The 21,817-nt window shown below is 45.6% G+C and overlaps 1 protein-coding gene across 1 annotated transcript in view; it reads left to right on the forward strand.

Moving 5' to 3' along the window:
* The window catches only part of LOC139263108 (cadherin-related family member 2-like), a 273,421-nt gene that overhangs the window by 58,093 nt on the left and 193,511 nt on the right, over positions 1-21,817 (forward strand). The window lies entirely within an intron of this gene.

Consider the following 21,817-nt stretch of genomic DNA (forward strand, 5'->3'; position numbering starts at 1 on the left):
CCTCAGAAATCGTTGAAAAGTTCATGTTTTGAAGTCTTTATACAAAAAAATACAAATTCCATTTACTTTCACGGAACCTAAAAATGGTTTTCCTGGCTTTCAGTCTTGTCAATGCTTTTCCATCAATACATTAAAGTGACAAAGGGAAGGAATGGGACTTAAAAACAGTCAGTCCTGGCACATATTGTGAATGGTCAGTGTTGTTGTCAATCATGCCTCAGATGGAGATGTATCACCAACGATGTCTCCGCAAGATCCTGCAAATCCCCTGGGAGGACAGGCGCACCAACATCAGTGTCCTCAACCAGGCTAACATCCCCAGCATTGAAGCACTGACCACACTCGATCAGCTTCGCTGGTCAGGCCACACAGTTCGCATGCCAGATACGAGACTCCCCAAGCCAATGCTTTATGCGGAGCTCCTTCGTGGTAAACGAGCCAAAGGAGTACAGCGGAAACGTTATAAGGACACCCTCAAAGCCTCCCTGGTAACGCGCGACATCACCACTGACACATGGGAAACCCTGGCCGAAGACCGCCCGAGGTGGAGAAAGTGCAGTTGGGAGGGCGATGAGCTCTTCGAGTCTCAATGCAAAGAGCGTGAAGAGGTCAAGCGAAGGCAGCGGAAGGAGCGCGCGGCAAACCAGCCCCACCGATCCCTTCCCTCGACGAATGTCTGTCCCACCGGTAACAGGGTTTGTGGTTCTAGTATCGGACTGTTCAGACATCAAAGAACTCACTTAGGGAGTGAAAGCAAGTCTTCCTCGATTCCGAGGGACTGCCTATGATGATGATGATGATGATGATGTCAATCACAAAAAAAATTGTGAGTTTTAGTCAAAGTTCCCTCTAATTTTTGGGGGGATGCACAGCCCTTTAACGGGCTGGGCAGCTCATTCACAAATCAGCGTATGCAAGGTTTTTACATTTAAATGCTGATGAGCCAGCTACACAGGAGCTCCAGAGGGCGGCGCAGCCATGCTGCCACGCAGCTTAAAGGAGACATTGATTGTAGTCACAGATGCCTACATGGGAGACATGGGAGTGTAGTATGCCTTATTAAGTTTCTCTATAAAGCAGATAGTGGTACCATTGGGAAGCCCTATGAATAATCTTATGTTTAGCAGAGTGGCTCAGGCATTTTTTATTCATAGCATTTGTTGATTGGTTGATTTCTTGTACCTTTAGTAGTGTTTCGTTGGAAGTTCATACTCACTTTTGATATATTGCTAATTTTGATATGTCAATATTTTCTGAATATAAAATCTTAGCAAATCAAATGCAAGTGTGATACAGAAATTTGCATGAGTAACACAGTGTGACGTTGAAGTGTGACACACCTTTAACATAAGAACATAAGAAATAGGAGCAGGAGTAGGCCCCTCGAGCTGCTCCGCCATTTAATACGATCTTGGCTGATCCGATCATAGACTCAGGTTCACTTTCCTGCCTGCTCCCCATAACCCCTTAATCCCTTATTGGTCAAGAAACTGTCCATCTCGGTCTTAAAATTTATTCAATATCCCGGCTTCCATAGCTCTCTGAGGCAGCGAATTCCACTGATTTACAACCCTCTGAGAAAATAAATTCCTCCTCATCTCAGTTTTAAATGGGCGGCCCCTTATTCTAAGATTATGCCCCCTAGTTCTAGTCTCCCCAATCAGTGGAAACATCATCTCTGCATCCACCTTGTCAAGCCCCCTCATAATCTTATACGTTTCGATAAGATCACCTCTCATTCTTCTGAATTCCAATGAGTAGAGGCCCAACCTCCTCAACCTTTCCTCATAAGTCAATACCCTCATCCCTGGAATCAACCTAGTGAACCTTGAACCGCCATGAACTCATTGAATGGCGGTGCAGGCTAGAAGGGCTGAATGGCCTGCTCCTGCACCTATTTTCTATGTTTCTATGTTTCTCTGATCTGTCTCCAAAGCAAGTACATCCTTCCGTAAATATGGAAACCAAAATTGCACGCAGTATTCCAGATGTGGCCTCACCAATACCCTGTATAACTGTAGCAAGACTTCCCTGCTTTTATACTCCATCCACTTTTCAATAAAGACCAAGATTCCATTGGCCTTCCTGATCACTTGCTGTATCTGCATACTAACCTTTTGTGTTTCATGCACATGTACCCCCAGGTCCCGTTGTACTGCAGCATTTTGCAATAGAAACATAGAAACATAGAAAATAGGTGCAGGAGTAGGCCATTCGGCCCTTCTAGCCTGCACCGCCATTCAATGAGTTCATGGCTGAACATTCAACTTCAGTACCCCATTCCTGCTTTCTCGCCATACCCCTTGATCCCCCTAGTAGTAAGGACCTCATCTAACTCCTTTTTGAATATATTTAGTGAATTGGCCTCAACAACTTTCTGTGGTAGAGAATTCCACAGGTTCACCACTCTCTGGGTGAAGAAGTTCCTCCGCATCTCGGTCCTAAATGGCTTACCCCTTATCCTTAGACTGTGACCTCTGGTTCTGGACTTCCCCAACATTGGGAACATTCTTCCTGCATCTAACCTGTCTAACCCCGTCAGAATTTTAAATGTTTCTATGAGGTCCCCTCTCATTCTTCTGAACTCCAGTGAATACAAGCCCAGTTGATCCAGTCTTTCTTGATAGGTCAGTCCCGCCATCCCGGGAATCAGTCTGGTGAACCTTCGCTGCACTCCCTCAATAGCAAGAATGTCCTTCCTCAGGTTAGGAGACCAAAACTGTACACAATACTCCAGGTGTGGCCTCACCAATGCCCTGTACAACTGTAGCAACACCTCCCTGCCCCTGTACTCAAATCCCCTTGCTATGAAGGCCAACATGCCATTTGCTTTCTTAACCGCCTGCTGCACCTGCATGCCAACCTTCAATGACTGATGTACCATGACACCCAGGTCTCTTTGCACCTCCCCTTTTCCTAATCTGTCACCATTCAGATAATAGTCTGTCTCTCTGTTTTTACCACCAAAGTGGATAACCTCACATTTATCCACATTATACTTCATCTGCCATGCATTTGCCCACTCACCTAACCTATCCAAGTCGCTCTGCAGCCTCACAGCATCCTCCTCGCAGCTCACACTGCCACCCAACTTAGTGTCATCCGCAAATTTGGAGATACTACATTTAATCCCCTCATCTAAATCATTAATGTACAATGTAAACAGCTGGGGCCCCAGCACAGAACCTTGCGGTACCCCACTAGTCACTGCCTGCCATTCTGAAAAGTACCCATTTACTCCTACTCTTTGCTTCCTGTCTGACAACCAGTTCTCAATCCATGTCAGTACACTACCCCCAATCCCATGTGCTCTAACTTTGCACATCAATCTCTTGTGTGGGACCTTGTCGAACGCCTTCTGAAAGTCCAAATATACCACATCAACTGGTTCTCCCTTATCCACTCTACTGGAAACATCCTCAAAAAATTCCAGAAGATTTGTCAAGCATGATTTCCCTTTCACAAATCCATGCTGACTTGGACCTATCATGTCACCTCTTTCCAAATGCACTGCTATGACATCCTTAATAATTGATTCCATCATTTTACCCACTACCGATGTCAGGCTGACCGGTCTATAATTCCCTGTTTTCTCTCTCCCTCCTTTTTTAAAAAGTGGGGTTACATTGGCTACCCTCCACTCCATAGGAACTGATCCAGAGTCAATGGAATGTTGGAAAATGACTGTCAACGCATCCACTATTTCCAAGGCCACCTCCTTAAGTACTCTGGGATGCAGTCCATCAGGCCCTGGGGATTTATCGGCCTTCAATCCCATCAATTTCCCCAACACAATTTCCCGGCTAATAAGGATTTCCCTCAGTTCCTCCTCCTTACTAGACCCCCCGACCCCTTTTATAACCGGAAGGTTGTTCGTGTCCTCCTTCGTGAATACCGAACCAAAGTACTTGTTCAATTGGTCCGCCATTTCTTTGTTCCCCGTTATGACTTCCCCTGATTCTAACTGCAGGGGACCTACGTTTGTCTTTACTAACCTTTTTCTCTTTACATATCTATAGAAACTTTTGCAATCCGTCTTAATGTTCCCTGCAAGCTTCTTCTCATACTCCATTTTCCCTGCCCTAATCAAACCCTTTTCCTCCTCTGCTGAGTTCTAAATTTCTCCCAGTCCCCAGGTTCGCTGCTATTTTTGGCCAATTTGTATGCCACTTCCTTGGCTTTAATACTATCCCTGATTTCCCTTGATAGCCACGGTTGAGCCACCTTCCCTTTTTTATTTTTATGCCAGACAGGAATGTACAATTGTTGCAGTTCATCTATGCGGTCTCTAAATGTCTGCCATTGCCCATCCACAGTCAACCCCTTAAGTATCATTCGCCAATCCATCCCAGCCAATTCACGCCTCATACCTTCAAAGTTAGCCTTCTTTAAGTTCTGGACCATGGTCTCTGAATTAACTGTTTCATTCTCCATCCTAATGCAGAATTCCACCATATTATGGTCACTCTTCCCCAAGGGTCCTCGCACAATGAGATTGCTAATTAATCCTCTCTCATAACACAACACCCAGTCTAACGTGGCCTCCCCCCTAGTTGGTTCCTCGACATATTGGTCTAAAAAACCATCCCTTATGCACTCCAGAAAATCCTCCTCCACCGTATTGCTTCCAGTTTGGTTAGCCCAATCTATGTGCATATTAAAGTCACCCATTATAACTGCTGCACCTTTATTGCACGCACCCCTAATTTCATGTTTGATGCCCTCCCCAACATCACTACTACTGTTTGGAGGTCTGTACACAACTCCCACTAACGTTTTTTGCCCTTTGGTGTTCTGCAGCTCTACCCATATAGATTCCACATCATCCAAGCTAATGTCCTTCCTAACTATTGCCTTAATCTCCTCCTTAACCAGCAATGCTACCCCACCTCCTTTTCCTTTTATTCTATCCTTCCTGAATGTTGAATACCACTGGATGTTGAGTTCCCAGCCCTGATCATCCTGGAGCCACGTCTCTGTAATCCCAATCACATCATATTTGTTAACATCTATTTGCACAGTTAATTCATCCACCTTATTGTGGATACTCCTTGCATTAAGACACAAAGCCTTTAGGCTTGTTTTTTTTAACACCCTCTGTCCTTTTAGAATTTTGCTGTACAATGGCCCTTTTTGTTCTTTGCCTTGGGTTTCTCTGCCCTCCACTTTTCCTCATCTCCTTTCTCCATTTAAATAATAACTTGCTCTTTGATTTTCTCTGCCAAAGTGCTTGACATCACAAGGGCATATAAAGTGGCAAAAACTAGTGGGAGGACCAAAGGATGACCTTAGGTAATAGATATATTTGACTCCTACAGAAAAGAGCATACATTGCAACAATTCAACAAGGTTACTTTGACCACTTCTCTCCTCTGTTGTCTTTAGCACCGCCCAGTTTCCCTCCTACTCACTCACCATCCTTCATCGTCACTGAGTCAATATCCTGGATTGTGCAACCAACACTATTGTGAGAGCATCATCACCACAATGACTACCATGTTCAAGGAGAAGGCCCACCACGGAAACTAGGAAGGGACAATACATGCAGCCTTGCCAGTATCGCCTGCATCCCAAGAGCAAACAATGATAAACATAGTTTTGTATGGGTCAAAGTAGTTGAAAGGGATAGCAGATATGAATGATTAGCCTGTTTTAGTTCACCCGTTCAGAGCCGTGTACCCATCAATAACTTGCAATTATAAAAGGTGCTTTACATAGACATAAGGAAAATGGATGTCTATTGATGAACAGAGAGATTGGGAAGAATGACCAAAAGCATGGTAGAATAGATAGGTTTGGAGGAGATTTTTAAAAGTGGAGACGTTCAGGGAGGGATTTCAAAACAGTAGGACCGAGGTGGCAGTAGACTCTGCCACCAATGGTGGGATGAAGTGAGTGGTGAAGCACTGAATGTCAGAGTCAGAGGGATGGAGTGTTTGGGAGAGGATATAAAACTGGAGAAGATTACAGAAATAAGATATGGCAAGGTCATGGAGGTATTTATATATGAGGATTTTGAAATTAATACATTGGGGAACAGAGAATCATGATCCGTCAATGAGAACGAGATTGCTGGCCGAGAAGGACGTGGTGTGGGAGAGTTTTTGCTGAGGTAACAATGGAGGTGGGCAATGTTGCAACGGTGGAAAGTAATTAATCTTTGTGATGGATAGGCTAGGGGGCTTAATGCTCAACTTAGGGGCGAAAGAAGTGGTGAAAAGGTAGAGCTGGTCATCAATAGCATGCATGTGAAACCTCACCCCCTGCCTGTGGATGATGCAGGTGCACCATGCTGCTCAGGGAAGAGAAACAACTGTCTTTTAAACAATATCGTTTTCACCCTACCCAGAAGTCTATTCCACACGATGGTCATTCTTTGAATGAAGAACTTCCTAAGATCAATCCTTTCACGTGTTTGAACCTATGCTCCGTGTCCTACTACCACTGTTTATCTCGACGTCGTGAATGGGTGGCAGGCTGGATTACAGGTGTGTGTTCCTCCCTGTTTCATTTCCTCTATGTGCTCCACCACACAGCACTAAAGAAGCTAGTCTGCCCGGACAGGTTTATGATTTCATTAGAAATACCAAACCGAGGATATCTTCACAAATGCAATTAGGCTAGAGGAATTCTTATTCCTTCATCTTTAGCTCAGTGGACAATGCTAGCAGACAAACTGCTCTTGGACAAGTAATTGCATGCAGAATACTGACACACAGTTTGAAGGCTTAATTTTCCTTCAGGCTGTGAGAAGCCAGGACTGTTCGCCCTTTACTATTGTTGAAGTAACTTAACAAATACTGCGGTCTTAGACAATGTAAACATTTCTGAGAAGATTGCTGAGGCAATACGGCAATAAAATATAGCGTAAGCTAAGGTGGAGGTGCACACACACTGTTACAAATAGTACAGTGAAATTATTGAGTGTTGTGACAATACGTTGTACAGTTAATTAATAAAAGGCTGAATGGTTGATACATTTTAGCTCCAGTTGTTTTACACGCACACAATGCTAGCAAGGCTCAGTACCCTGTGTGGAGCCTCAGAGAATTATTCTGGTAAAATTCAGCTTTGGCAGAAGTACAAAAATGTGCAGTGAGGGATCAGGGCATAATGATGTTGCCCGTTCCTAGTTGAGAGTCAACCACAAATTGTGGGACAAGAAACATACACAGACCGGGTATGAGCGACAGCCTCCCTTCACTCAAGGACATTTGTGAACCAATTCAGTTTTTACAACAATCCAAAAGCTTTACTGATCATGTCCTTTTGTTGGTTCTAGCCCTCAAATGACCTGATCCACTGAATTCAATTTCACAAATTACTATGTGAATCCACGACCTCTGTGTTGCTAGTCCAGTGCCATAACCACTCGGCTGTTGTAGCCAATTACATGAGTGTTTGTGTATGTGTGCGTGGGGGCTTGAGGTGAGCAGAGTGCTGCTCACTTACCCCAAGGTCTGCTCTGCCACACGCAGACAAAAACATGTAATTGTGTACATTTTGGTGACCTCACTAGGGGCATTAACAAGGCACCTTAACATTAGATTAAGAATATTTGCAGCTCTCTTTAATTATTTTTCTTCTGATTCTTTTTCCGTAATGTCTCCCTTTCATTTTTTATTTAACTTTTGCTCTTTTTCTTTCTCTCCCTTCTTGATTGCCCAAGTTTTAGCTGGGGATTTGTGGTGGGGCCTCGTACGGGGCGGGGTGAGGAGAAAAATCATAAGCTTAGGTCAGGGACTAGAAATGTATAGGCAAGCGCACAGGAAATACTAGAGATTGGGGCCAAGATCTTTTGGCAACTTGTGGAAATTGAAGGAGAAGCCACAAAAGGGTCAGAACTAACTAATGGAGGGGAGCACAGTACTATATCGGAGAGAGCCAAAGGGCTGTCTCAGCCGTGCAGCTCTGCAGACCACAATTACATAAATGTGCGCAACCACAAATCCCCAAAGTACTACTCAATCCTCTGCACTCAATGCAACCTTCCAAATAGATGGAAACACTTCATAGAATTCGACCGCAGGCCAAATATTATTTTCTTATTAAACATGGGCTTGGCTTTTCTGCTTTTCTCGTGCTACAGAAGAAAAAAGATAGACTTGCATTTATATAGCGCCTTTCACGACATCTCAAAGTGCTTTACAGCCAATGAAGTACTTTTTGGAGTGTAGTGACTGTTGTAATGTGGGAAACGTGACTGCCAATTTGTGCACAGCAAGCTCCCACAAACAGCAATGTGATAACGACCAGATAAACTGTTTTTGTTATGTTGATTGAGGGCTAAATATTGGCCAGGACACTGGGAATAACTCCCCTGCTCGTCTTCAAAATAGTGCCATGGGATCTTTTACGTCCACCTGAGAGAGCAGATTGGGCCTTGGTTTCACGTCTCATCCGGAAGACGGCACCTCCGACAGTGCAGCATTCCCTCAGCATTGCACTGGAGTGTCAGCCGAGATTTATGTGCTCAAGTACCTGGAGTGGGACTTGAACCCACAACCTTCTGACCCAGAGCCGAGAGTGCTACCCACTGAGCCACAGCTGACAAGAAGCAGAGGTGGGACAGGGAAAAAGAAAGAACTTGCATTTGTATTGCACCTTTCACAACATTAGGATGTCCCAAAGTGCTTTGCAGGCAATGAAGTACTTTTGATGTGTAGTCATTTGTAGGAAATGCGCCAGCCAAATTGAGCACAGCAAGGTTCCACAAACAGCAATGTGATAATGACACATAATATGTTTTTTGGTGTTGGTTAAGGGGTAAGGAATGGCTAGGACACCGGGGATAACTCCTCTGTTCGTCTTCGAAATCGTGCCATGGGATCTTTTACCTCCACGTAAGAGAGCAGACTGAGCCTCAGTTTAACGCCTTATGCAAAGGATGGTAGTTCCAACAGTACTGCACTCCCTCAGCACTGCACTGGAACGTCAGCATAGATTTTGTGCTCCAGGAGCTTGAACCCACAGCTTCTGACTCAGAGACGAGAGTGCTACCACTTAGGCTGACACAGGAAGGTATGAAAATTAACACAGGCTTGTGTAGTGGTGGAGAATCACCCCAGAATGCATCACAGAAGGGCTCCATTCTGTCAAACAGGATCACAAACAGATTCCACCCAATCAACATTCAACTCATCTGTGTTCATCAGTGCCACATCATGTTTGCAACGCAACCCGTTAGTGCCGGAAAGGGGCAGCTAATGGACGGCTAAGGACTTACCGTCAGCGAGGAGCGGGCTCCTCGACTCAAGGGACATTTAGTTGGGCGGTGGGGACGATGCCAAGAGGTATCACTGCGCGCTTTACCGCCACCCACATGGTGACGTCATCGAGGCTGCAAAATTAGGTAGGTATGGTGGCCTTTCCGGAAGGCCTTTGTACAGCCTGAAAAAGTCGTCAGTACACTGGGGATCCCGAGGCAGTATCATCCAGAGAACAAGGTAAGTTGTTAACTTAAATTTTTTCAGCATTTATGTATTAATGGCACTAGTGGGGAAATGTGGGTGTGGGTCAGAGAAGTTTTCTGAAACTTTTTTTCCCCCAGTTTTTTCAACTCGCATGCCGGCAGCCTACCGTTGGGAAACTCAGTCGACCTCCTGAGCTACCACTCTGTTGGCACCCGAGGTTGAGTGTGCAATGCCACTTTTAGCGCTACTCTCTCATCTTTGGGTGGTAAAACTAAAGTTGGCAGTTTGCGGCGGTAATTACCACCTGGCGGTAAAATCACCATTCAGGCGGTGTTACCGCCTCCAAAACGGCGGTAACGAATTTTGACCCCCCATGTCTATTAATGTCAATTTCTCTAGCAATTCCCAAGATGTATTTGTTCTAAAGTGTGCCAGCCATATTTCAGGCTGCTGTTGGCTGTTAGGTGCCATGAACAAAATTGTCTATAATCTGTCACAAAATGCCAATCTCATGCAAAGAGGGCTGGTATGGGAAGTGGAAATAAGTCATCATCATCATAGGCAATCCCTCGAAATTGAGGAAGACTTGCTTCCACTCCAAAAATGAGTTCTCAGGTGACTGTACAGTCCAATACAGGAATTATAGTCTCTGTTACAGGTGGGACAGACAGTCGTTGGAGGAAAGGGTGGGTGGGGAGTCTGTTTGCCGCATGCTCCTTCCGCTGTCTATGCTTGTCCTCTGCATGCTCTCGGCGACGAGACTCAAGGTGCTCAGCTCCCTCCCGGATGCTCTTCCTCCACTTTGGCCGGTCTTGGGCCAGGGATTCCCAGGTGTCGGTGGGGATGTTACACTTTACCAAGGAGGCTTGAGGGTGTCCTTGAAACGTTTACTCTGCCCACCTGGGGCTCGCTTGCCGTGTAGGAGTTCCGAGTAGAGCCCTTGCTTTGGGAGTTTCATGTTGGGCATGTGGATGATGTGGCCTGCCCAACACAGCTCGTCGAGCAATGTGCGCTTTCTAAAGTTTTGGTATATGGCACATTGTTGGCGCAGTGTAGAGGGAACATTTCTCTGTATCTAGCCATGCTACACCCTGAGCTGTGGCTGATGACCCCTGTGTGCTTTCCATGGAACAATGCTTCTACAAGAGTTATAATTGATCACATCACTGGGAGCAGCAGCCAGCTTGCTGCCAGGTGTAATAGGTGCAGCACACTTCAAGTGTGCTGATTCTCCTCAGTGCCAGGTAGTCTGGGAAAATTGCGCCCTCAACTCTAGTGAAAAAGCCCTCAATTCTCAACTCTCTCGCCTCATCCATAGGTAACATCCAAATTAATCTCTTATATTCATTGCTATTATATCCATTGTTATTACATCTTCTACATAATTCAGTGCCCAAAACTGCATGCAATAACTCAACTGTAACCCAACTAATATCTTGTACAAGTTCAACATTACTTCCATTACCATTGTCTATTTTTATTTCAGATTTTCAGCAGTCACATTTTCATTTTGTATTTTACTGAACTGAGTATTTCTGCCACTAGTAATCATAGAAACATAGAAAATAGGTGCAGGAGTAGGCCATTCGGCCCTTAGAGCCTGCACCACCATTCAATATGATCATGGTTGATCATGCAACTTCAGTACCCCACTCCTGCTTTCTCTCCATACCCCCTGACCTCCTTACCCATAAGGGCCACATCTAACTCCCTCTTGAATATATCCAACGAACTGGCATCAACAACTTTCTGTGGTAGAGTATTCCACAGGTTCACCACGCTCTGAGTGAAGATGTTTCTCCTCATCTCAGTCCTAAATGGCTTACCCCTTATCCTTAGACTGTGACCCCTGGTTCTGGACTTCCCCAACATTGGGAACATTCTTCCTGCATCTAACCTGTCCAGTCCTGTCATAATTTTATATGCTTCTATGAGATCCCCTCTCATTCTTCTAAATTCCAGTGAGTATAAGTACAATCCCTCACTGTGTGAAAGTGCTTCAACAGCTTACCATTAATGCCCCGAAGGTACCGCGGACCTTTTTGCACTCCTAGCCTTCACCTGCAATTGCAGCTTCACTCACAACCTTATGTGCATGTAATTGCTTGTTTTCTCAAGGACATTACTGTCTGCCTGCTAACACCTGGCTTTTACTGCCTCTCATGACAATCAGATGGCATTCTCGCGTTTTACATTCTTCTCAAAGGAGAACATAGCTCAAAACAGCCCTGCTACGCAACTCAGAAATATAGGAACAGACTTCTGGAGGACATAGCCAGACTGGTGAAACAGGAAGACACATGGCACATTAAATTTAATGCAACAACAACAACAACAACATGCATTTATATAGCGCCTTTAGTGAATATTATGAGAGATTTAAAAAATTTGCCGCTGAGCCGCCCAAGTAGAAATTAGCGCAGGTGACCAAAAGCTTGGTTAAAGAGCTAGGTTTTAAGGAGCATCTTGAAGGAAGAAAGAGAGGTAGAGAGGCGGAGAGGTTTAGGCAGGGAATTCCAGAGCTTAGGGTCTAGGCAACAGAAGGCACGGCCACCTATGGTTGAGCAATTCTAATCAGGGATGCTCAAGAGGGCAGAATTAGAGGAGCGCAGACATCTCAGGGGATTGTGAGGCTGGAGGAGATTACAGGGATAGGGAGGGGCGCGGCCGTGGTGGGGATTTAAAAATAAGAATGAGAATTTTGAAATCGAGGCATTATTTAACAGGAAGCTAATGTAGGTCAGTGAGCACAGGGGTGATGGGTGAGCGGGACCTGGTGCGAGTTAGGACATGGGCAGCTGAGTTTTGGATCACCTTTAATTTACGCAGGGTTTACGCGTGGGAAGTCAGCACCGAGTGCGTTGGAATAGCCAAGTCGAGAGGCAACAAAAGCATGGATGAGGGCTTCAGCAACGGATGAGCTGAAACAAGGGCGGAGACTGGCGATGTTAAGGGAGATGGAAATAGGCGGTCTTAGTTATCCTGCGGATATATGGTCAAAAGCTCAAATATGACACCAAGGTTCAAACAGTCTGGTTGAGCCTCAGACCGAAGTTGGGGAGAGGGTTGGAGTCAATGGCTAGGGAACGGAGTTTGTGGCGGAGAAGTGTGAAGAGATACATTTAGGTAGGAAGAATGAGGAGAGGCAATATAAACTAAATGATCCAATTTTAAAGAGGATACAGGAACAGAGAGACCTGGGGCTGTGTTTACACAAATCTTTGAAAGAGGCAGGACGGGCTGAGAAGGATGTTAAAAAAGCACATGGGATCCTTGGGTTTATTATTAGAGCCATAGTGTACGAAAGCAAGAAAATTATGTTAAACCTTCATAAAACACTGGTTAGACCCCAGTTGGAGTATTATATTCAATTCTGGTCGCCACACTTGCGGAAGGATGTCATGGCCTTAGAGAGGGCGTAGAAGAGATTTAGTAGAATGGTAACAGGGATGAGGAAATGCAGTTATGTGGAGAGACTGGAGAAGCCGGGGTTGAACTCCTAAGAAAAGAAAGACTTGAATTTATATAGCGCCTTTCATGACCACCAGATGTCTCAAAGTACTTTACAGCCAATGAAGTACTTTTGGAGTATAGTCACTGTTGTAATGTAGGAAACGTGGCAGCCAATTTACACACAAGCAAGCTCCTACAAACAGCAATGTGATAATGACCAGATAATCTGTTTTTGTTATGCTGATTGAGGGATAAATATTGGCCAGGACACCGGGGATAACTCCACTGCTCTTCTTCAAAATAATGCAATGGGATCTTTTACGTCCACTTGAGACAGGACCTCAGTTTAACGTCACATTCCAAAGACAGCAGTACAATGTCAGCCTAGCTTTTTTTGTGCTCAAGTCCCTGGAGTGGAGCTTGAACCCATAACATTCTGACTCAGAGGTGAGAGTACTATCCACTGAGCCACAGCTGACACTAAGGTTAAGGGGTGATTTGGTAGAGATGTTCAAAATCATGAACGGTAAATAAGGAGAAACTGTTTCCAGTGACAGAAGGATCATTAACCAGAGGAGACAGATTTATGATGTTTGGCAAAAGAAGCAAAGGCGACAAGAGGAAACATTTTATTGTATAGTGAAAATGGCCTCCCTGGTCCGCCCTTTGTCAATGATTGGTCCCCTTGAAGGATAAGCCACACCCTGAAATTTCTCTGGACTATGTAACTGGAACTGCCCATCCAGAGGTTTCACGACTTTGCAAATTGTAACTCGATCCACTTTGATTTCCAGAAGCCACCGAAGATAGATCTCCCCAGAAGCCAGCCAAAACCCCGTACCCCAGTCCAAATGCATGCCTCCCCCAGCCGAAGTGGCTTACCCCAGTCCAAGTGCATGCCTCCCCCAGCCGAAGTGGCTTACCCCAGTCCAAGTGCATGCCTCCCCCAGCCGAAGTGGCTTACCCCAGTCCAAGTGCATGCCTCCCCCAGCCGAAGTGGCTTACCCCAGTCCAAGTGCATCCTTCCCCCAGCCGAAGTGGCTTACCCCAGTCCAAGTGCATGCCTCCCCCAGCCGAAGTGGCTTACCCCAGTCCAAGTGCATGCCTCCCCCAGCCGAAGTGGCTTACCCCAGTACAAGTGCATGCCTCCCCCAGCCGAAGTGGTTTACCCCAGTCCAAGTGCATGCCTCCCCCAGCCGAAGTGGCTTACCCCAGTCCAAGTGCATGCCTCCCCCAGCCGAAGTGGCTTACCCCAGTCCAAGTGCATGCCTCCCCCAGCCAAAGTGGCTTACCCCAGTCCAAGTGCATGCCTCCCCCAGCCGAAGTGGCTTACCCCAGTCCAAGTGCATCCTTCCCCCAGCCAAAGTGCCTTACTCCAGCGCAAGTGCACGACCTTAACCCCAGCCCCACCATAGATGGGACATTGTGTGCAGATTGTTAACAGGTTTATTGGGTTTGAAGTGAATAGTGACAGTGTCGTGACTTCTGAATTTCATCCACTCCAACGATGTCCCTTGTAGGCGGTTGAAAGAACGTGATCCGTCTTCCCTGAGTTCCCTCTCCCCTCTGATCCCCCCACCCATGTCTCTCCCCGCCCCCGTCTCTGTCCCCCCGCAATCTTTCTCTCTCCCAGTCTCTCTTTCCTCCCATCTCTCTCTCTTCCGCCAGACTCTCCCCGCAGTCTCTCTCTCTCTCTCCCCCAACGTCTCTCTCTTCCTCTCTCCCAGTCTCTCTCTCTCCCCCAGTCTCTCCCTCGCTCCCCCCAATCTCCCTCTCCAGCCCCGAGTCTCTCCCTCCCCCAGTCTCTCTCTCTTCCAACCCCCTCTCGGCCCCCCGCCGCTTCTCAGCCCGCCGCTGCTCTCGGAACCCCGCTGCCGCTCTCGGCACTCCGTCATTTCTCTGCCCACCGCCGCTCTCAGCCCCCTGCTGGCCCTCTCGGCCATCGGCCGCCGCTCTCGGCCCCCCACCGCCGCTCTTGGCTCCCCGCCGGTGCTCTCAGCCACGAGGAATGGGAGCAGGGCCGCACGTCCGGTCTGAGACTTCCAGTTCGGGCGGGAGGCATGGGGGGGGGTGGAGCTTGACAGACGCATGTGCAGAAAAAACACAGTACAATTAGTTACTCCCTTTTTTTAAACAGCAAGTTATTATGATCAGGAATGCTTTGCCTGAAAGAATGGTGGAAGCAGATTCAATAGTAACTTTCAAAAGGGAATGGGATAAATGCTTGAAGGGAAAAAAATTACAGCGCTATGGGGAAAAAGCAGGGGAATGGGACTAATCCGTTTTTCGGATGAGATGTTAAACCAAGGTCCCGTCTGCTCCCTCAGGTGGGCGTAAAAGATCCCATGGCACTATTTTGACGAAGAGCAGGGGAGTTATCTCTGGTGTCCTAGCCCATATTTTTTCCCTCAATTAACGTAACAAAAACAGATTATCTGCTCATTTTTTTTTCTATATTAATGACTTGGATGAAGGGACCGAGTGTAATGTAGCCAAGTTTGCTGATGATAAAAAGATGGGTGGGAAAGCAAATTGTGAGGACACAAGAAATCGGCAAAGGGATATAGTGAGTGGGCAAAAATTTGGCAGATGGAGTATAATGTGGGAGAAAGTGAGGTTATCCACTTTGGCAAAAAAAATAGAAAAGCAAATTATAATTTAAATGGAGAAAAATTGAAAAGTGCTACAGTACAGAGGGACCTGGGGGTCCTTGTGCATGAAACACAAAAGATTAGTATGCAGGTACAACAAGTAATCAGGAAGGCAAATTGAATTTTATTGCAAGGGGGTTAGAGTATAAAAGCAGAGAAGTCCTGCTATAACTGTACAGGGTATTGGTGAGGCCGTACCTCGAGTACTGCGTGCAGTTTTGGGTCTCCATATTTACGGAAGGATATACTTGCATTGGAGGCTGTTCAGAGAAGGTTCACTAGGCTGATTCCCGGAGATGAGGGGGTTGACTTATGAAGATAGGTTGAGTAGGTTGGGCCATACCCATTGGAGTTCAGAAGAATGAGAGGTGATCTTATCAAAAAATATAAGAATGAGGGGGCTCGACAAGGTGAATGCAGAGAGGATGTTTTAACTCATAGTGGAAACTAAAACTAGGGGAAATAGTCTCAGAATAAGGGGCCGCCCATTTAAAACTGAGATGAGGAGGAATTTCTTCTCTCGGAGGGTTGTAAATCTATGGGGAGCAGGCGGGAAAGTGGAGCTGAGTCCATGATCAGATCAGCCATGATCTTATTAAATGGCGGAGCAGGCTCGGGGTTCCAAATGGCCTACTCCTGCTCCTATTTCATATGTTCTTATGTTCTAATTGGATAGCTGTACCAAAGAGGCAGAAAGGCCTTCTGTGCTGTATCTTTCTATGACTCTATGATTCTAACATGAACGAGTGGTCTCCCCAACGTTCAACCTCTCAGCTGTGTCAGACATGGGTTAGTGGGTAGCAGTCTCTGAGTCAGAAGGTTGTGAATTTGAGCACCCACTCCAGAGACTTGAACACATAACCTAGGCTGACACCCCAGTGTTGCTGTGCACAAATTGGCTGCTGCCTTTGCTACATTACAACAGTAACAACACTTAAAAATTGTCATTAAAGCACTTGGCATGTCCTGAGTTCATGAAACTGTCAGGTGTGGCTCAGTGGGTAGCACTCTTGCTTTTGAATCAAAAGTTTGTGGGTTCAAGTCCCACTCCAGAGATTTGAGCTCATAATCCTGATACTCCAGTGCAGTACTGAGAGAGTGTTGCACCGTTAGCAATGCCTTCTTTCAGATGAGACCTGTCTGCCAGAACTACTTAATTAGTTGTAAAGTGCTTTGGGATGTGAAAGGGGCTATATAAAATGCAAGTCTTCGTCTTTATATAAATGTATGTCTATCTTTCTCTCACTTCCTATAGGGGGTAATGATGTTAAGGTGTCTAACAGAGGCAGCTGCAGGTTTGTCATGACATTCTGCATCTTTCATTTCTGATCCTGGTAATATTAATCAAAATTTACTGTTTCCATACAAATATGTACATGCTGTGGGATTTAAGTTTGAAAATATTGGTAAACCTCTCAAATACACAATTTGATTTACTTGATCATTGTAAATCAATAGTCCTGGTAGTATACTATACCTTACATGGGATAAGGCAGTTTATTCTCTGCCACACCATGGGAGACCCAATGGCTCATAAAGTATATTAAAATTCTTGCATCTAGCTGGGCATGAGGAAGTTGCCCTTCACACATCCTAAACGCCTGTCACATTTGTAAAGTTGCAATCGGGTAATCATAATTTAATTAGTGCATCAAACATTCTCAATTCATCCCAAAGTGCTTCACAGCTAAAGAATTTCTTTGGAGCTATATTCACGATAAGGGAAATCCATAGCTTCTATTGTCCACACCACGATTCAGCCCTTTTTTGGTCACATTTTTTACATGCAAATTTCTAGCCAAATAATTTTGTTCTGGATGTAAATTATTGTTGTTGGTGGTTTCTGACTGTTTCTTTACATTGGGTCTTGTTTGTATGTGTGCAGCCTCCGCGCTCCCCTCCCCCTCCCCCCCCCCCCCCCAGATCTGTGCACCTGTGATCGGATCCTCCAGGAGAAATCTCACAGAGGATCTGCTACCAGGGGTAAAAATGGGGTGTCACCATTGTGCGTTGAAAACCCATGATGTTTGGTTACCTACGCTAGCTCGGAATTTCCTCATAGCTCTTCCAACTCCAGCGCTGTAACTTTGCCAGAAGTGTGTCGTAAGTCCTATAATTTGATGATGCTGCGGCTGTTTTGCAGGCGCAAACCTGGCGCCAAAACATCCAATATGGCGGGCGGTGTGCACCTATTCCAATGCTCTCCTGGACATCGTTAGATCCCCCACCCTCCGAAACATTCAGCTCATCATAATTTAATTAGTGCATCAAACATTCTCAATTCATCCCAAAGTGCTTCACAGCTAAAGAATTTCTTTGGAGCTATATTCACGATAAGGGAAATCCATAGCTTCTATTGTCCACACCACGATTCAGCCCTTTTTTGGTCACATTTGGCTGAAGTGCATCACTGCCGTATTGGCATATGCATCAAAAGCAGCATCTAAAACAGTTGTTAGCCCTTTGCATCTGCAAATAAGGAACCTGTTTGATGCCTCCTTTATCAAATTGCTTTGTATTGAACGCTAGCTGCATTCAGGAAACTCAGGTCTATGTGCGACTTAACCAGTGGTCCTTAAATAGGCGCTTGCAGGCCGCCATGAAAAAGTTACATTTTTTAAAGTACTTACCTGACTGTGGAGCCAGGAGGAGCAGGAAACTATAAGAGCACGAGGCCTAGATGACTGAAGGCCGCCAAAGGTGGGGAGAAGAGACGGGGGGATACACAAGTGATCAGAATACGGCGAGGGGGTTTGGGACTAAAGGAAGATACAGAAATAGGGAGTGGTGAGGACAAGAGGAGAGTTAAACTTGAGGATAAGAATTTTAAATCTGAGCTGCTGGGTGACTGGGGGATTGAAGTAGATTAGTGAGGATAGGTGTGATGGGTGAGTGGGGCTCAGTGCGGTAAAGGGTATGGGCAGCAAAACTTTTGATGAGCTGAATGTTTCGGAGGGTGGGGGATCTAACGATGTCCAGGAGAGCATTGGAATAGGTGAGTCCTGAGATGACCAGCATGGATGAGGGTTTCAGTGGCAGATAGACTGACTGAGGTAAGGGTGGAGGCACGTGATGCTACAGAGTAATGGGTGCTCTTTGTGATAGAGAGGATTTGGTTGGAAGCTTAGCTCATGATAAAACAAGACACTGAGATTGTGAACAGTCTGGTTCACCCTGAGTAAGTGTCCAGGGAGGGGCATGGAATGGGTGGCTAGGGAACAGAATTCATGGCAGGAGCCAAATACAATGGTTGGATTTTAAAAAATTCATTCCTGGGATGTGGGCGTCGCTGGCAAGGCCAGCATTTATTGCCCATCCCTAATTGCCCTTGAGAAGGTGGTGGTGAGCCACCTTCTTGAACCATTGCAGTCCTTGTGTTGAAGGTACTCCAACAGTGCTGTTAGAGAAGGAGTTTGAGGATGTCGGACAAGCAGTCTGACAACACAGAGGCAGTGGAGAGTTCGTGACAGGTGATGGAGAGGTATAGCTGGGTGTCATCTGCGTACATGTAGAAGCCGACCTTATGTCTGCAGATGATGTCAGCAAAGGGTAGAATGCAGATGAGGAAGTGGAGAGGGCCAGAGATAGATCCTTGGGAGACTCTGGAGATGACGGTTTGGGGGCTGGAAGAGAAACTGGAGAAACTCTGGCGACGATTGGATAGTTAAGACCGGAACAAAGTGAGGACAGTCCCAAGGTGCTGGACAATGCAGGAGAGGTATATCAAAGACCATACACAGGCTGAGGTGGATGAGGAGGGACAGTTCACCATAGTTACAGCCACTGTGGGTGTCACCTGTGACTTTGCTTTGGGCTGTTTCGGAGCTGTGGCAGGAGCGGAATCCTGTTTGGAGGGTGAAATACGGCGTTGTGGAAAGATGGGCATGGATAGGAGGTGATAACATGGTCTAAAACTTTGGAGAGGAAAGGGAGAATAGTAATGGGCTAATAGTTTGCAGAGAATATTCAATACTGTCTATTGTGAAGATGCACATACAGCCATTATATAGGATTTAATGTGTATGCAACAAGCGTTATACCAAGAGGTCTTAAACTGCTATAGTTTTTTTAAAGCTTGCCTCTAATGATACTGCACCTTCTCAATGGTATAGTTAGCAATAACTGGCAAGATTTAAATAACCTTTGCATCTTTGGTATTTACCGACAGTTCTAAAACCACATTGAAGTGCCATTTTCTGAACTCTTTCGAAACGGATATAGTGTTGCTCTGCATTGCCTTCTCATGAATCGTTCCTTTCACTGATGTTTGGCCACATCACATTTGATCCGATTGAATGATTTTATTTAGGCTCAGCAAAGTGGAGCAGACTGTTTACAAAGGATGCCTGTTTTGTTGCTCGTGCAGCTATTTTCAGTACAGCAGCATGCCTTTTAAGCTTGATGTTGTTCCAACAAAAGCCGATTATATTGATTTTAGTTAATTGTTTCATTTCATTTTAAAAAAATACAGAGTAAATGTAACGAATTAGATTACTGAGGTTTTTGCGTTTGTAATTCATTGTTAATTTGCCAAAATTCTGATGTACTTGAAATGATTACATTATACAGATTGGCATGTAATAGATGTAATTTTGAGTTTACGTAATTTGTACTTCAACCAGCAATGTCCTTGGGGGTGAATTTTCCTGTTCTTACTGTGCAGGAACAGCATAGGCAACTTTTTTTGCAAAGAAATTCAGGTGGAAATCGTTTCCACCTGAATTGCACTTTTGAACGGTTTTCCCCGTGTTTTCTCACGCAGCTGCAGCTCGCCCGTGTCCTGCCCACCGAGTCAGCACTGGGCTGACCTGAATAATGAGAGCCAGTGGTGAAGCAGCTCTGGGTTTCCTCCCTTTGGACCGCTGCCGCACGCTAATTCCGCCTCCCACCCACCCCCCCCCACTCTGTAAAATTCAGCTCATCCAAAACCCTGCTGCCTGTATCCCACCCCGTGCAAGAGCGCATTCACCCATCATTCTTGTCCTCACCCGCCTACACTGGACCAACAGGGCCTCAAGTTTAAAATTCTCATTCTCGTGTTCAACAACAACAACAACAACTTGTATTTATATAGCTCCTTTAATGTAGTGAAACATCCCAAGGGCTTCACAGGAGTTTTATGAGACAAATAATTTGACACCGAGCCACATAAGGAGAAATTAGGGCAGGTGTTCAAAGGTTTGGTCAAAGAGATAGGTTTTAAGAAGGAAAGAGAGGTAGAGAGGCAGAGGGGTTTAGACAGGGAATTCCAAAGCTTAAGGCCTAGACAACAGAAAGCACAGCCACCAATGATTGAGCGATTATAATCAGGGATGCTCAAGAGGGCAGAATTAGAGGAACGCAGACATCTTGGGTGCTTATGGGGCTGGAGGAGATTACAGAGATTGGGAGCGGTGAGTCCATGGAGGGATTTGAATGTAAAGATGAGAATTTTGAAATCAAATCCCTTCATGGTGTCATCCCTCCCTAAACCCTTGCACACATCCACCTCCCTCTCCTCCTTTAAGACTCTCTTCCCATCTCTTTGACCAAGGTGCCCTCCTAGTATCGCCTTGGCTCAGACTCCATTTTCTTTCTTTCACACATAAGAACATAAGAAATAGGAGAAGGAGTAGGCCATTTGGCCCCTTGAGCCTGCTCCGTCATTCAATAAGATCATGGCTGATCTGATCTTGGCCTCAACTCCACGTCCCTGCCCGTTCCCCATAACCCTTGACTCCTTTATCATTCAAAAATCTGTCTATTTCCACCTTAAATATATTCAATGACCCAGCCTCCACATCTCTCTGGAGTAGAGAATTCCAAAGATTCATGACCCTCTGAGAGAAGAAATTCTTCCTGAATTCCGTTTTAAATGGGCGACCCCCTAGTCTGAAACTATGCCCCCTAGTTCTATATTCCGCACGAGGGGAAACATCCTCTCTGCATCTACCCTGTCAAGCCCCCTCAGAATCTTATATGTTTCAATAAGATCACCTCTCATTCTTCTCAACTCCAATGAGTATAGGCCCAACCTGTTCAACCTTTCTTCATAAATCAACCCCTTCATCTCAGGAATCAACCTCGTCAAACTTCTCTGAACTGTCTCCATGCAAGTATATCCCTCCTTAAATAAGGAGACCAAAACTGTACGCAGTGCTCCAGGTGTGGTCTCACCAACAGTTGTAGCAGGACTTCCTACTTTTATACTTTATCCCCCTTGCAATAAAGGCCAACATTCCATTTGCCTTTCTAATTACTTGCTATACCTGCATGCTAACTTTTTGTGTTTCATGTACAAGGACCCCCAGATCCCTCTGT

The sequence above is a fragment of the Pristiophorus japonicus genome, chromosome 1, assembly GCF_044704955.1.
Source record: "Pristiophorus japonicus isolate sPriJap1 chromosome 1, sPriJap1.hap1, whole genome shotgun sequence".
NCBI lineage: Eukaryota > Metazoa > Chordata > Chondrichthyes > Pristiophoridae > Pristiophorus > Pristiophorus japonicus.